The sequence below is a fragment of the Pelobates fuscus genome, chromosome 11 (genome assembly GCF_036172605.1).
Source record: "Pelobates fuscus isolate aPelFus1 chromosome 11, aPelFus1.pri, whole genome shotgun sequence".
In the NCBI taxonomy this organism is placed as follows: Eukaryota; Metazoa; Chordata; class Amphibia; order Anura; family Pelobatidae; genus Pelobates; species Pelobates fuscus.
Window position 1 is genome coordinate 22,681,951 of NC_086327.1, and position 17,616 is coordinate 22,699,566.

The following is a 17,616-nucleotide window of genomic DNA, read 5'->3' on the forward strand; positions in this document are numbered from 1 at the left end:
CCCCTTTTGGCAGTTCTGGTCATGTGATTCGCATCAGTGGCTTACTCTTTTGTTGGTATGGATTTACTTGAAAGATGAAAGCATAAATTAGATAAAGGGATTAGCATAGAGTATGTGTTTTCCTATAGCTGCATCCTTTGAGTTTCCCTCCAACACCAACTCCATCAGATACATGACGCTTGAGATGTATGACTGTTTTAGTGTTTTTGGTCGATAAGATTCTGTAATTAGGCCCCATCGTAATTGTCAGCACCAGGCCCTGTGGGCTCTTAATCCATCTCTTCTTATGGGGCTGCCATAGATTTTTTTCCAGGGCTGCTTCGTGTCCCCAGTCCGGTCCTGCTGCTTTTGCTTTCTATGGATTGTCTGAATTACCAAAAAGGGCATTTGCAGAGAGACTGAATGGCTGGCATTGCAGTTCTACTGTTCTGTAACTACTAATAATACATTATATGCCACATTATAAGTAATACTGTAATGTAGTGTTATAAACCATGTGATAGAGGCTGTACCGTAATTATAAAAAACATTTCAGGGGCATTCACGAATATACATTCAGTACGAACAAAATTTTGGATCAGTATAAAATTTTGCACAAGAGAAAATTTCTGCGCGTACCAACTAAATTTTTTTTGCCATTATTTCAACTAACAGAATTTTGCATTATTTCAACCCATATTAGAATCTGCAACAAGAGCTATTTCCTTCGCTCTCTTCTGTGCAATTGCTGCCAAAGGTCATATGTTCAGAGGGTTTTTGTACACCAAGGATTATATAAGTATGATATATATGACCAGTCAAAGTGTATTATTATTATTTTTTTTATTATAAATCTTTATTTGATTTTAGACATATAACATAGAAATATCTCGTATAAAAATAGAAATATAATTCTTCTGACATAACATACAAATTCCTAATTATACATACTTGCAATCATCACACAAAGACAAAAACAAAGACATAGTGGGATAAGAAAACAGCATATATATATTACTTTAGTTATAAGTATTAACTTATATTAACAATTAATTATGATAAAGCCATAAGCAGTGGTCTGTAGGAGCTACTGATTCATTTCTCACAGTTGTAAACACTTTTTACTCATTTCATATTTTCATAAATTCTCCTTGGTTCTAAATAATGCTATCTCATTCTTAAGCTGTAAAGCCAGTTGATTTTCCCAGTTTTTATACTCAATTACCATGGGATTTTTCCATCTTCTGGCGATCAATATTTTTACCGCTATGAAAGCATGGTTTACTAAAAATTGTTGGTATAAACAAAGATCAGGCCAGTGTAGATGTAGTTGGGCCGTAATTGGGGATTGTTCTATCCAGATTTTGTCCCAAATATATAATTTTCTAAAAACTTCCTCCCATATTTTCTTAATTATCTTACAGTTCCACCATATATGGATAAGACTACCAACTTCAGTTCCACATCTCCAGCATAAGTTGGACTCCCTTTGATCGATTCTGTTTAATCTGCTAGGTACTAAGTACCACCGATAGCATATTTTATAGTGTGTCTCAAACAGGATCGTATTGTGGATATTTTTTTTTTTGCCTGTGTCAACATGTTGCCCCATTCTGAGAGATCTATTTTTAAATTGCATTCTTTTTCCCAACTCTTTATCTGTTTGGATGTTATATTTTTAGGAGATGATCTTATCAAAGCATAACATTTAGCCATATTTTTATTTGGGTTTTCATTTCCAAAAATCTGTATTATGAGACTGTTCCTATTAGTATTGCTAGTTGCAAGACACTTCCCTATTGAGGACTTTATTCTTAAATATCGAAAAATCTCAGTTTGAGGAAGACCAAATCCTTTCGACAAAGTTGGGAAATCTTTCATTTTATCTCTTAATAATATGTCTTCTAGTATTTGAATATTGCTTCCCCTCCATGAGTCTATTTTTAAATCGGGTATAAATACCTCTAGTAGCTCTATCTCCATAAACCCAAAAAGATTTCCCACAATTTTTAGTTTTTTTTTTCACAAAAACCATTCATTCAATAAATGGGAGAGAATTTTGTTGCCAATTACCTCTCCATACTTCTTTGGTTGCCGTATGGACTTTGTTAATTTTAACCCATTCAATGTTTGGGTCTCTAATCCGTACCAACCCAATTTTCCGGACTCTTTTTTTGCCAGTAACTGGGTATGATATATAATAGTGGCTTCATAGTGGCTTATTATATTTGGGAAATTTACACCTCCATGCCCTATAGTATTAGTTAGTTGATCTACACTGATCCGCGGTCTTTTCCCTTTCCAGATAAAATTCTTAATTGACCTTTGTACAATCTCTAACCAAGGTAAGGGAATTTTTAAAGGGACCATTCTAAAAAAGTAGGCCCATCTTGGGATTATATACGAAGTAATTATATTTATCCTTCCCATCCAACTAAAAAACAGACAATTCCATTTTTTTAATGTTATTCCAGTGGACTTCAACAGCTTCTTATAATTAATCTCCACTATTTTATCAATATCATCCGATATAAGTATGCCTAGATATTCGAAGCTGCCATTAGCATCCAAAAAGCCATACGTTTTAATTCATTTATCCATTTTTTGTTACAGTTTTTGAACATCACTATGTTTTTTTCTATATTTATCTTATAGTTTGAGACAATATTATATTGTTCTATTTCTTTCATCAGGTTCTTAATTGACTCGGCTGGATCTGTGAGGGTCAGAATATTGCCATTGGCATACATACTGATTTTCAAGTCTCTTTCAGGGGAAGGTACCCCCGAATGTTGGGGTTATTTCTTATTCTAATAGCTAAGGCTTCCATGGATAGTATGTATAGGATGGGTGACAATGGGCACCCTTGACGAGTGCCATTTTTTAAATAAAACCACTCTGAACACATATCTATTCCCACCACTCTTGCCATCGGGCTTTGATAAATAGAGCCAATTGCTGAGAACATCCAACCGTCTATTCCCATTGCCTTCAAAACCCCCAACATAAATCCCCACCCGACCCTGTCAAAGGCCTTTTCTGCATCCAATGACAGGGTCAGAAGGGGAATCCCAGAACCATCACTACAGTCCAAGACATCAATCATTCTCCTTATATTAGTACTCGCCTGTTTGGTGGGGACAAATCCTATCTGATCGCTATGTACTAGATCTCTGACTATCCCTTTCAACCTTTCTGCCAGTATAGAAGAAAATAAGTTAGAGTCCACATTGATAAGAGAAATGGGACGATAGTTTTTTAATTCTTAGGGATCTTTATCCTTTTTATAAATTGGGATTATGTTTGCTTGTAAAAGTTCTTTAGGACCCGTTCCATTCGTTGTTATTTCATTATATGTTTTAACCATATGTTCCACCAAAATATCACCATATAGTTTATAAAATCTATTAGTCAGTCCATCCGGACCAGGAGTTTTATAACTCACTAATTTTTTTATAGCTACTTGAAATTCCATTTCTTGCAAGGGAGCGTTAAGCTTTCCTTTTTGCTCTTCTGATATCCTGGGAAAGTGTATTTCCTTCAGATATTCATTTATTATTTGATATTTTGGTTGATTAGGTATATTATACAGTTCTTCATAATATAGTTGAATAGCCTTCACTATATCTTCTGGTTTCTTTAGTAGTATTGTTTCCTTCCTAATACTATTAATCCTATTTTTTCCATCTGTTTTTTTTTCAGTTTTCTAGTTAGCCATTTATTGGTCTTATTATTTTCATAATAGAAATTTGCTTTCATCCGTTCTAGTTTTTTTTCTATTCTTTCTCTTTCTATTTTTTCTATCTTCATTCTAAGCTCTGATAGTTGTTTAAATGACTCTATATTTAATACACTTGTACTTTTTCTTGCTAATTGATAATATTCAATATATAGTCTTTCCCTGCTCTGACCTTTTTCCCTCTGGATCTTTTTTTTTTAGTTTAATCAAATACCCCCGTACGACCACTTTAAAGGCGCACCATATTGCGGCTAGAGAGAGTTCTTCTGAACAGTTCTCTCTAAAATACAATGTAATCAGTTGTCTTATTTGTAATTGGTCATTTTTATTGTTCAAAATATAATCATCTAGCCGCCATGTCGTATTAGATCTTTTTTTAATTTCTGTTTTTATATTAAAAACAATATAGCTATGATCTGACCATATATTATCTTCTATACAAATGTTTATTATTTGTTCTACAAGTTTTGCTTCTCCTAAGATAAAGTCTATTCTAGCAAGAGAAGAATGTGCTTTTGATATATGTGTGTATTCTCTTTCTTCTGGATTATATACCCTCCATATATCTAGTAAGTTGTGTTCTAATAGTATATTTCTTAATATCCTGGCTTGATTTGTCAGATGCTTGGTTATTGGTTTATTATTTCTAATTTTTTTATCTAGGACGGGATCCATTACACAATTAAAATCTCCCAAAACTACTAACAGTCCCACCTTAATCTTATCTACTTTTCCCATTATCATTTTGAAGTATTTGGTTGGGAGTATATTCGGGAGATATATATTTACCAGAGTGTATATCTTCTCTTCCAACTTACATATTAGTATTTGAAATCTCCCTTCTTTATCTATTTCCTCATGTATTATTTATTTGTTTATTTTTTTCGATAGAATTATAGCCACTCCTCTTTTCTTTTTTTTATTCAAGGACGCTTGTGAAATTATCTCATATCCTTCATATGCCCACCTCCTATCTACTTTATTCCAATGTGTTTCTTGCAACATCGCTAGATCTATTTGTTTTTTCTTAAGTAGTTCCTTCATCATAATTCTTTTATATGGGGTATTAAGCCCCTGTACATTAAGTGAAATGCACTTCATATATTTTCCCGTGTCAATTAACTCCTTTCTCTGCTGTCATCCTTCCCACATCATTCACACACATCTGAGTTCTCATAATACAGAGAAACCCATAAACACTCATTCTTACATGCTGATATGACAGTATATAAAAAAAATGTCTCTTCAGTCTGTAAACCTAGAGAATCTCTCATGAGATATCTAGGGCTAAGGTCTAACCAGACCCTAAAGTGGAAGCTCGTAAGGGGGGCTTGCGAAACTGAGATTATGTTTATCTATTCCCTCCCCTCTGCTATCCTCCGGTCTCCCCCCCTTCCTCCTCTTCTCCCCTTATCCCCCAGACATATTATATATTAGCCAGAGGGGAGAGAAGAGCAAGAAAACCCAGGAGAAGGAGAAGGGGAAGAAGAGAAAGAGAAAAAAAAAACAATTAGAATATACATTTTTACCTACTTTTGTGAATAAGTGATTTATTCATCTATTATCTATTTATATTTCTTATTCTTCCCCTTTGGTCTTTATCAAAGTTATCTTGTGTATCAACCATTCACAGTGTTCCTTCTTAAATCTAATGTGCAATATCAACCTTGTATTTTCCAATCATCAACAGTTTTCCAAAAATAAATATTCACCAATGTTCTAAACATTTTCTATTATTAACCTTTTAATCTAACTACCGCTTAGTGCTTAGTTATACTTCATATTTTAAATCAGTGAAATCTCGACTCCATATATTAAGTTCGTTTAGATTTAAACAAAATCAATATCTCCATACTATTGTACTAAATTAGTTTTCCTTCATTTAACCATCATTTATCATTGTTCTACATTGCCTCCTGTTATTTACCTTACTTTCCCACAACACCGTGTTCAAAATTATCATAACCTTCACAGATTTTTTTTTACAAAAAAAATTTCTCTACCATATAATAATTCAATTTGTCAAATGCCCACCAGCAAATTGCAATAAGTAAACATCTTCAATTTGACCATCAATTAAATTTTCTACTCCTCTCCGCTAATCAGAGAGAGAGGAAAAAAAAATCAATTATAATATATATTATTTAACTTACAGTGTTCTTTCTTAAATATGATGTGCAATATTAACCTTGCATTATCCAATCACCTCATACTTTCAAAAAATATCAACAATTTTCCAAAATTAATATTCACCAATGTTCTAAACCATTTCTATTATTAACCTTTTAATCTAACTACAACTTGGTGCTTAGTTATACTTCATATTTTAAATCAGTGAGATCTCTCCTCCGTCTATTCAATTCGTTCAAATCTAAACAAAATCAATATCTCCATACTATTGAACAAAGTTAGTTTTCCTACTTTTAACCATATTTTGTAATTATTCTAAATTACCTCCTATTATTTACCATTACTTTCCCACTACACCATGTTCAGAATTATCATAAACATACCACATTTTTGTCACAAAAAAGTTTCTTAACCATATCATGTCAATTTGTCAGATGCCCACCAGAAAATTGCAATAAATATACATCTTCAGATTACCCATCATCTAAATTTTCTACTCCTCTCCGCTAATCAGAGAGAGAGGGAAACACAAAAACAAAAAACAAAAAAAACACAACTTTTTTCTTAAACTCTTATCTCAGGGAATGAGTCGCCCATTCTTGTAATTCTTTTGGATTTAAAAAAACTTTCTTCATATCATTCCAATTTATTGTGATGGCTTTGCCTGGACCCCATCTGTAAGCAATTTTTCTTTCTTTAAGTGGTTTCAACGCATCGAAATAATTTTTTCTCTCCATTCTTACAGCTTTAGAAAGATCTTGATAAATTTGAATGTCCTTGAATTTATCATCTTCTGGAAATTTTTTATTTCTCATGGCTTGTATTAGTTGTTGCTTGAAGATCAGTGAATGAAAAGATACTATTGTGTCTCTAGGAAAAGCATTCTGAATTGCTTGAGGTTTTTTGATTCTATATATGTTTTCCATATTTGTGATCATATCTCTTGTAAGTTCAATGTTAGGAACAGGTCATTTAAATAAGCTTTTATTTTATCCTGGGTAATTATTTCTGGAATATTCTTTATCCTAATGTTTTTAACTCTCGCTTTTTCTTCCATCAGGTTTAATCGTTCTTCCAATTTCTCCATTTCCAATTTCATCTTATTTTGTTCCTCTTTAATTGATTTACAATAGTTGGCTACTTGTTCTTGCATTTCTTCTACTTTAATTATCCTTTTATTAATTTCTTCCATGCTTTTTGTCATTTGGATCGTGCTATTTTCCAACTCCTTTTTAAAGATTTCAGTTTGACTGTCAAGACTCACTTTTATAAACTCTTGAAAATTGGTTATAGAACTTCTTTTATCTTCAGGTAAAGATTCATCTAAAAAGGACATTTCTCCTCCTTGTTTACTTTAAAGGGGGAAAAAAAATTGGTTGAATATTTTTCATTTACTTTATCTTTTTTGGTCTCCTTGGTTTTTTTTTTGGTATCCTTGGCATAGCCATTCTTCTTCTTTACTATCCCTTTTTTCCTTTCCTCTTTTCTCTCTCCTCCTCCTCTTCCTATCCAATGTGGGTAATAGACCTCAAAAGATAGAGCAACTTATATCTCTTATTGCTATTAACTTTATTTTTGCTTTTCTTCTCCCTTCCCCAATCTTTTTTCCTTGTTATGTTTTCTCCTTATAATCTTTATCTCTTTGCTTTATCAGCCATTTTTTAGCTGATTATTGTGGTTATTTTATATTTTTTATTCCGTTATAAACCATAAAATGTCCCAATACACAAGATCCTGGTAGCAAAAATCTCTTGTCCCCTTCAATTCACCAGTTTCAAATGGTCTTATTTATTTCTTAATACACTCTGGATTTATAGGGCTTAATTTTGCAATTTCTGTAAAGGCTCTTTTTTGCCCGCAACTATAGCTAAAGTATTCACAACTACAAAACACGCCGTTTTGGGGATTTAAAAAAAAAATTAATGTAACAAAAAAACTATTAATATTAAAAGAATAATAAAAAAATAATAAAAATGCCCACCCCCCACCAAGGCTCTGCATCACACTCTGCATCACACACACACACTGCATTCATACACACACTGCATTCATACACACACACTGCACTCATACACACACACTGCATTCATACACACACTGCACTCTTACACACACACACTGCATTCACACACACACTGCGCTCATACACACACTGCACTCACACACACTGAATTCATACACACACACTGCACTCATACACACACACTGCACTCATACACACACACTGCATTCATACACACACTGCACTCATACACACACACTGCATTCATACACACACACTGCATTCACACACACACACTGTAAATAAATATTCAATTCATGTAATTTTTTTAGGATCTAATTTTATTTAGAAATTTACCAGTAGCTGCTGCATTTCCCACCCTAGTCTTATACTCGAGTCAATACGTTTTCCCAGTTTTTTGGGGTAAAATTAGGGGCCTCGGCTTATATTCGGGTCGGCTTATACTCGAGTATATACGGTAGGTGTTTTAGTTGACCTTAGACAACTGGGTTCAATGGAGTGGCTATAGAGATGTGAAGCACACCCACAAACAGGCAGATAAATTAGGACAAAATTAGGACAATTTAAATTTGTCCGGTTTCAGCAGGTTTTGCACATGCCTAGTCTCTTTAAAAACAAAGGAATTTCAGGGGTCTCCCATTGAGTTGCCATCTGGGCATCAGAGCCTGCTGCCCACGAGGGAAGACATGCTATTGACCTTTTCTATTCATTGGTCATCATTGGCTGATAGCCCCAAGGGTTGCAGTTCCCACAGGAGTGAGATGCAAGAAGCAATTTTGGAAAAAGCACAGGGTAGCATAGCATCTGGACCTGCCTAATATTATCTTTCTCTCTCTCACAAAAGCCTTAATGTCTAATATATAATTGATAAATATTAAGCCATGGAATCCCAGGGAGAACAAGGAAGGGAGGAAAATGGAAGACATTCTTCACACACAGCGCTGTGCTTTTTATCACTAATAAACTGTATAACTGGGACTGGGACTGAGTACTGAGCTTATTCTTTATTCAAATGTTTCAATCTGAAGTAATTGTTGCTTCTGTTAACCATGTCAGTTACTTCTTGTAGCTCTGTATGGCATTTGACATGCAATAAGTCTACCTTTGCAAGCAGCATCAGCAAGGTGAGGCCTGCATCACCCCTCCCTCCTTCCTACTTATAATAACACCCGAACAATCCCTGCTACGCTTTCTACTTAATCGGCCTTTTTAAAGGAGCACCATAGGGTCAGGAACACAAACATGTATAGGGTTAAAACCACCATCTAGCCACCCTGGCCCCCTCATGCCTCCCTGAATATAGTAAAATCTTAATTGTATTCAAGCCTGAAGCTTCTGGCTTTGTCACTGTTTCCTTTGACCTGCCCACTGCCTGGTATCAGAAGTGGTAGCCTGATCCAATCACAATGCTTCCCTATAGGATTGGCTGAGACTGACAAGGAGGCAGATCAGAGGCAGAGCCAGCACAATTGAAACACAGCCCTGGCCAATCAGCATCTCCTCATAGAGATGAATTGAATCAATGAATCTCTATGACGAAAGTTCAGTGTCTGCATGCAGAGGGAGGAGATACTGAATGTTTGGATGCATTTTAGGCAGCCATGACCCAGGAAGGATCTCTAACAGCCATCTGAGGAGTAGCCAGGGAAGTTATCACTAGGCTGTAATGTAAACACTGCATTTTCTCTGAAAAGACAGTGTTTATAGCAAAAAGCCTGAAGATAATGATTCTACTCACCAGAACAAATTCAATAAGCTGTAGTTGTTATTGTAACAATACTTCAGCAACTCTGCATTTAACTTTGTATCTACTGCAGTGACTTACCATCTTAGATTTGCTACAACCATCGATCTAATCCTATTTTTATTTATTTATGTTTGTTTTGTTTTGAGTTTCTCCCTTATGAGGGTTTATTAAAGAGTTTTTTTGTTTTTTAAGCTCTCTGTGTTCTACTTCTATATTAGACACTCACAGAGGAGCTTTTTTATATCTAGATACTAGGTCTTTTTGGGAGGCAGTTTGTTTTTACATCTGCCACCTATTAGTCCATTTTTTCTCTACTTATTTAGGGGTTAAGCCCCACAGTATCTGTCAACCATTACATCTCTGGCGGATGGACTTGTTCCTTCTCTAGCCAGCGCTGTCCTTTCCTATTTTCGTTTTCAGGTTTTAATACCTAGGTTGCTTTTGTGTTTGACAATATCCAGTTATAATTATGGCAGGCTTTTTGGCTAATAAACCAGACAGCACTATGTGGTGCAAGGACGCGGACAAGGTTTTTTCTAATGACCAACTGACCAATATTGACATTCTGTCTGATATTAACCAATGCTTTAACAAACTTAATAAAACATATAGACAACAGATCAGGGCTAGTTGGGAGATTTCCTCCCTTGACAACTACTTAAAGAGAAATATGATCCCACGAGGTCTTAGAGTTCATACTATTCCCTCCTCTCACTCTGATAATCCTGATATGGTTAAAGAATGGGAATTGGCAGCGGGTCTATGCTCTAACACATTCATGCAGATCATCTGTAAATTTGAAAAAATCAAACTTCAGGAAACTGATAAACAGCTTGAGCTTGAACTGAGCAATACCAATCGATTCCAAAACGACCCTTTGTTCAATCAATTAGAATTAAAGTTGAAACAGAATCTTGACAAATACCAACAATCAATAAAAACCAGATGTGACGAAACCAATCTCGCCACATTGTATTGGAGGAGCCTGGTTGCCCGCCTGCTGCCTTTGGATTATGGACCGGCAGCTAATGGGTTAATTTTACTGTGCAGAAGGATTTATTTCTCCCTTTCTGCACAGCAGTTCGGTAGATTTCATCTACCGAACAAACAGCCGTTCACCAACCTCCCCAGAGCCGTGGGAAGCCGGCTGGCGTTGTTAATTGTCCACCCAGAAGCTGGAGTGTGCTGCCAATTTACCTCCCTGAAGCTGCGGTTAATTGCCTGTTAACTGTGTGGCCGCTGTTACACTTAGCGGCCGCTAGGTGGCACTGTTCTGGAGCTCCCCGGGCAGCCAACACTTTTCTGCCCGGCTTTCATGCACCAAAATCGGACACTTTTACGTGCAGGCACCGCTGAACCTACAGCCCCTGGTTCTAATTCGTATGGATTTGGTGAATGCAGGGAAATTCTGTATTTTATGTTTTATGTGAACTGTAGTAACCCAGATAGCAATGCCATGGAGCCTGTTCGTATAATTAAAGACTTTGGCTCCATGGCAATTAAAATGTATTTGTGTGGTCTGGGTGCCATTCACCTAATAATGTGCACCCAGACCTGAGCTATCTGGGGATATGTTACATGTCTGTGTTTTGTGTATAAAATGTGTCTGTATGTATTTTAAAGTGATAGTCTGTTTCTGTGTCACCATGTGCATAATGGAGTCTGGCCTTTGTCTTAGGAGATAATTGAATTACTTCATTAATTATCTCCAGGGCAGGGAGGAGGAAACCAAGATGCATTGTGGGAAAGTATTGTGGCTGTGTGTACGAAAATGATACATGTCTGTCTGCTGTTTCAGTCTTCCATCTGGTCCCCTAGGGGAGTGTCCACCAGGTGGGAGACCTGCATAAATACAGGGGCAGGTAGCCCTGAATAAACAGACCACTGCTTGACCCCCAACACGGAGCCTTGTCTCGTTCTTGGGGGGATTCACTGTATGCTGTTGGAGATTGATTGCTAAGGAGTGTAAGCTGGTGTCTGCTTTTCCTATTCATCTGCTAGCAGCTATTCGTGAGGTTCCAGCTGGAGTGCTACCTTATTCATCTATATCCAGTTCGTGAGTTTTGATGTTCTGCAGTAGCTGTGCCTGTTTGGAAAAGGGGATTATCGCCTAAACCGATTTAACCCCTCGTATGCTGAAACGGTCCGTTACAATTGGTGGCAAGCGGCGGGATCGTTCCTACAGCCAGAAGGACAGCTACAGGAGACACCATTACTCTGGATTTTACAATTTGAGGGCAACGCATGTCCCAGGACAGCGACCCTAAAAGCAACAGCATGGAACCAGCAGTGGAGTACGATGAGGGTGACATGGATGACCGGGAGGCATTAAGGAAAGGCATCTGGTACCAGGCACTGGACATTGTGGAATACCAACGAGGTTAGAGACTTCCCAAGGAAGATCAGCGTTTGCAGGAGCGACTAGCCCTGCGGATGTCCTTCCTGGGAGAGCAGCCCAGGGAGGAATGGGTAAAAGAACTGGAGCTCCGGGTATGGCAGGAGATGTGGCTGGAGGATGCCTACCAGGCGCTTTGGTGGTATGTTGCACAGCACCTGCCCTGGACAGCCGAGCATGACACGCCAGAGGGAGAGGAGTTTGATGGTCCTGGCTTGTTATGGGAGTCTTTCTCAGAGCCTGAATTTGGGAGCCCCACACAAGCCCGGTTCAGTGATCTCTTTGAGTGGAGGGAGAGCAGGTATGACTGGGACGACACTCATGAAATTGAGCAAGACCTGGTCCACCTAGTAACCCGAGAGATGGAGCTGGAACAGGACTACCAAAATCTGTTCCACTCCAGTGAGAAGGCTCAACAGGGAAGCGCAGACCCAGATCCAGACCCCTTCAGCTGGGAAGATATTGTACAATTTTACTGGGAAGAACCCCAGGTGGCCAGTGGAGATGGGACCGAGGTCTCTCCACCGAGCCTGCAGGGAATTGGGAGCCCAGTCTCCATTCCCCAGCGGCAGTGTAAAGTGCAGGGAGAGGAGAGCAGCGTCCTCCCTCCCCAGCAGCAGGCTGAGTTACAGGGGGCAGAGGTAGTTGTTCCTGCCCCCCAGCAGCAGAGTGATATGCCAGGAGGGCAATGTGAAGTGCAGGGAGAGGAGAGCAGCGTCCTCCCTCCCCAGCGGCAGGCTGAGTTACAGGGGGCAGAGGTAGTTGTTCCTGCCCCCCAGCAGCAGAGTGATATGCCAGGAGGGCAATGTGAAGTACAGGGAGAGGAGAGCAGTGGCCTCCCTCCCCAGCGGCAGGCTGAGTTACAGGGGGCAGAGGTAGTTGTTCCTGCCCCCCAGCAGCAGAGTGATATGCCAGGAGGGCAATGTGGAATACAGGGAGAGGAGAGCAGCGTCCTCCCTCCCCAGCGGCAGCGTGAGTTTTCGGGAATTGGGAGCCCAGTCTCCATTCTCCAGTGGCAGAGTATCCAGCAGGGAATAGAGAGCCCTGTCTCCTTTCCCCAGCGGCAGGACTCTGTATTGGGAGGAGAGACAGTCGGTCTCCCTCCGCAAAGACTAGGAATATGTATGGGAGAGGAGCTTGTTACCACCTCTCCCCAGCGGCGGATCATTAATGGGCAGAGTGTTCTATCGGGAGAGGAGCTTGTTACCCCCTCTCCCCAGCGGCAGCTTAATGTACCAGGGGGAGACTGTAAACCCCCCACCGGTGCAGATGGGACCGTGGTCTCTGCACTCACCACACAGGGGGTAGGGACGGTCGGTCCTACCCCCCCACGACAGAGCTGTGTATTCAAGGGGGAGACAGTCCGTCTCCAGCAACCAGGCTCCAACCAGACTACTCCGGTGGTAGTACTGGCACCAGGACAGAGTACCGCTGGTCTCTGCCCACTCAGCAACCCACCAAGGCAGCCTACCGGTCCCCCACACAGCTGTGGTGAGGCACCTGGACATGGACAAGATTCTCCTCTACCCAGGTCTAGTAACCATTTATTGTGGGTGGGCTGTACTGTTTTTTCTGCTTTGTGGGTGGGCTGCTGGACTAACAAGGGCACTGACCGGCAGGAGGTCAGGTACCCTGTTAGTCTTTTTGGAAAGGGGGAGAGATGTGACGAAACCAATCTCGCCACATTGTATTGGAGGAGCCTGGTTGCCCGCCTGCTGCCTTTGGATTATGGACCGGCAGCTAAAGGGTTAATTTTACTGTGCAGAAGGATTTATTTCTCCCTTTCTGCACAGCAGTTCGGTAGATTTCATCTACCGAACAAACAGCCTTTCACCAACCTCCCCAGAGCCGTGGGAAGCCGGCTGGCGTTGTTAATTGTCCACCCAGAAGCTGGAGTGTGCTGCCAATTTACCTCCCTGAAGCTGCGGTTAATTGCCTGTTAACTGTGTGGCCGCTGTTACACTTAGCGGCCGCTAGGTGGCGCTGTTCTGGAGCTCCCCGGGCAGCCAACACTTTTCTGCCCGGCTTTCATGCACCAAAATCGGACACTTTTACGTGCAGGCACCGCTGAACCTCCAGCCCCTGGTTCTAATTCGTATGGATTTGGTGAATGCAGGGAAATTCGGTATTTTATGTTTTATGTGAACTGTAGTAACCCAGATAGCAAGAGCCTGTTCGTATAATTAAAGACTTTGGCTCCATGGCAATTAAAATGTATTTGTGTGGTCTGGGTGCCATTCACCTAATAATGTGCACCCAGACCTGAGCTATCTGGGGATATGTTACATGTCTGTGTTTTGTGTATAAAATGTGTCTGTATGTATTTTAAAGTGATAGTCTGTTTCTGTGTCACCATGTGCATAATGGAGTCTGGCCTTTGTCTTAGGAGATAATTGAATTACTTCATTAATTATCTCCAGGGCAGGGAGGAGGAAACCAAGATGCATTGTGGGAAAGTATTGTGGCTGTGTGTACGAAAATGATACATGTCTGTCTGCTGTTTCAGTCTTCCATCTGGTCCCCTAGGGGAGTGTCCACCAGGTGGGAGACCTGCATAAATACAGGGGCAGGTAGCCCTGAATAAACAGACCACTGCTTGACCCTCAACACGGAGCCTTGTCTCGTTCTTGGGGGGATTCACTGTATGCTGTTGGAGATTGATTGCTAAGGAGTGTAAGCTGATGTCTGCTTTTCCTATTCATCTGCTAGCAGCTATTCGTGAGGTTCCAGCTGGAGTGCTACCTTATTCATCTATATCCAGTTCGTGAGTTTTGATGTTCTGCAGTAGCTGTGCCTGTTTGGAAAAGGGGATTATCGCCTAAACCGATTTAACCCCTCGTATGCTGAAACGGTCCGTTACACCAGAAAACATCAAAAGTTCATTAGAGATTTAAAGGACTATGAAACTGGCAGTGTCTATAGTACATTTAAATGTCGTATGAGGACTAACTCTGAGAATGTTCTAACTTCAGAGTACGACTCATGTGACAATGATTCAGATAATAGGCAACTGTCAACACAAACCTGTCCTCCAAGTTCTGATCTGAGCACACCCAATCAAGGTAACTCCAGGGGTATTCTAAAGAAGGGCGTGAATTTTTTAGAAATAGGCCATCTGGACGACCCCTTACCACGTCAACTACCTTATCACACTCGCAACATGGGCCGCGGGAGAAGTGTAACAAGGAGAAGGCGATTTTAAATAATACTCCGCAAATCATTAATCTTTCAACTCATTCCCTGTCTATTCATGAGACAAGTGTGCTCTCTAAGGGTCTGTCCTTTGTGCCGGTTCCGGCTTTTAATAAGTTCATGTGAGTCAAGGATCTGCACTTGTTCGTTAGGAAACTAGCGTTGTGTAAATATCATCAAATTAGAACTGACAAAAAGCTTAAAGATTTGGGGCTTCTTGACAAAGACTACGATTGTCTCGTGACCCTAATATCTCTTTTGGATGAGAGTGACACTAATATCACTCCCTACCAAACAAACTTGAAACCCCAAAGTCGGTTTACATCCAATCTGGGGAGTTTCAAAATTATTGAGTTCTTTCTAGAGTCAGTCAAATTCGCAATTGAGAACATTGATTATAAGAATCTCGATTTTTTTTCCCCAAAATTAACTTGACAAAATCCGAGAATAAAGCCCTCCAGTCTTTGAAACTGGATACCACAATCATGATCAAACCAGCTGAAAAAGGAGGGAATATAGTCATTTTAGATTCATCTGACTATATAAAAATGACCCTAAAGATCCTTGAAGATAGGGAAACATATCACCTCCTTAGAACGGACCCTACTAATACCTTTTTATATGACTACAAGGTAATTCTGGACAGGGGCCGCAGTGGAGGGGTGCTATCCGGGGATGAATATGAGTTTATTCTCAATAGGCATCCCAGGATAGCTACCTTCTACTGCTTGCCCGAAGTCCATAAAAGTCTGACTAATCCTCCCGGACGTCCCATTGTTTCTGGGGTCGACAACCTTACCCAGAATGGTAGCATATATCTTGATAAAGTTTTATGCCCATTTGTTGAATCTCTACCCTCCTATATACAGGACACCAAGCAAACCTTAGTCCGGTCCGCCTTGATGTGGAGGCACTATATTCTTCCATACCACATGAGGTGGGGATTCAACACGCCAAATTTTATCTTGATAAAAGGAGCCCTGACTTTAATGACCACTCTACTTTCGTTTTGGAGTTGCTAGAGTTCATTCTCCACCACAACTACTTCCTCTTCAATGAGAAATTTTATCACCAGGTACAAGGCACTGCGATGGGGACGGCTTGTGGCCCATCGTATGCCAACCTCCATTTAGGTTGGTGGGAGGAGGTAGTTGTGGCATCCGATGCCCTTTCACTATATAGGCCCTTTATTCATCATTGGGCCCGGTATATAGATGACATCTTGATCCTGTGGACGGGCACCAGGGATCTGTTTGAGAATTTTGTATCTGCACTTAATATCAATGAGTGCAATTTACATTTCACCTCAGAGTTTGGGGGAAATAAACTCAATTTTTTAGACCTCACTATTACGGTTCAAGACAATTCCATCACTACCACTCGGTACAAAAAGCCTACTTCCTCCAACAGTCTCCTTCGTTGGGATAGTTTCCATCCTCCACCTCTTAAACGTGGTATTCCAACTGGGCAATACCTTAGAGCCCGTAGGAACTGTAGTGACATTGAAGAGTTTAAATTTCAAGCCAACATACTTCAACAACAGTTTAAATCAAAGGGCTATCCTAATAAATGCTTGAAAAAAGCCTACAAGAGAGCCCTTGAGGTAGATAGAGGTACCCTCTTGTCTCCAAAACAATTGGATACCCCTACAAAACCACAGACTCCACAAATGATTGCCACATATGATTCAGAATGGGAGGCTGTTAAATCAGATATTCAAAAATTTTGGCCTTTTCTGTTGGAGGATATTCATCTTAAAAAGGTTTTAGGTCCACGAGTGGATATAACCGCACGCAGAGGCAAAAATCTTAGGAACCTACTAGTTCCTAGTCATTTTCATCTCCCACCTGTACGTACCTGGCTTCATACCCCTACGGTGGGATCGTATCAAAGTGGCCATTGTGTTGCATGTAAATTTATCAGACGTGACTCCAAGATCATCATGGACAGTGATGGAAAAAAGACCTTTAGGATTAAATCCTTCTTTAACTGCAACACCGCTGGTATAGTTTACCTCCTTACATGCGCCTGCAAACTACAGTATGTAGGGAAAACCTTTAGACCTTTTAAGGAGCGCATCAAGGAGCATGTAAGATCTCCCAAACTGCCCATCGATACCCCCATTGGTCGCCATTTAAAAGAATGCCATGCGGGCAATCCACAAGGTCTTCGATTCTGTGGACTGGAATTAGTGAGAAGGGACAAACGCAGGGGCAACTATGATAGATTCCTGAGACAAAGGGAAAGCTCATGGATCTATCAACTTAAAAAGCTCCAATCTAAAGGCCTCAATGAAGGTTTCTCGTTTGCTACCTTTATCTAAATATTCTCCCTTAATGTTTATCAGCATATTCCTATCAGTAACCTTCCCCTTTTGCTGTTTGTTCTTTACTTTTTGTTTTTTGTTCTCT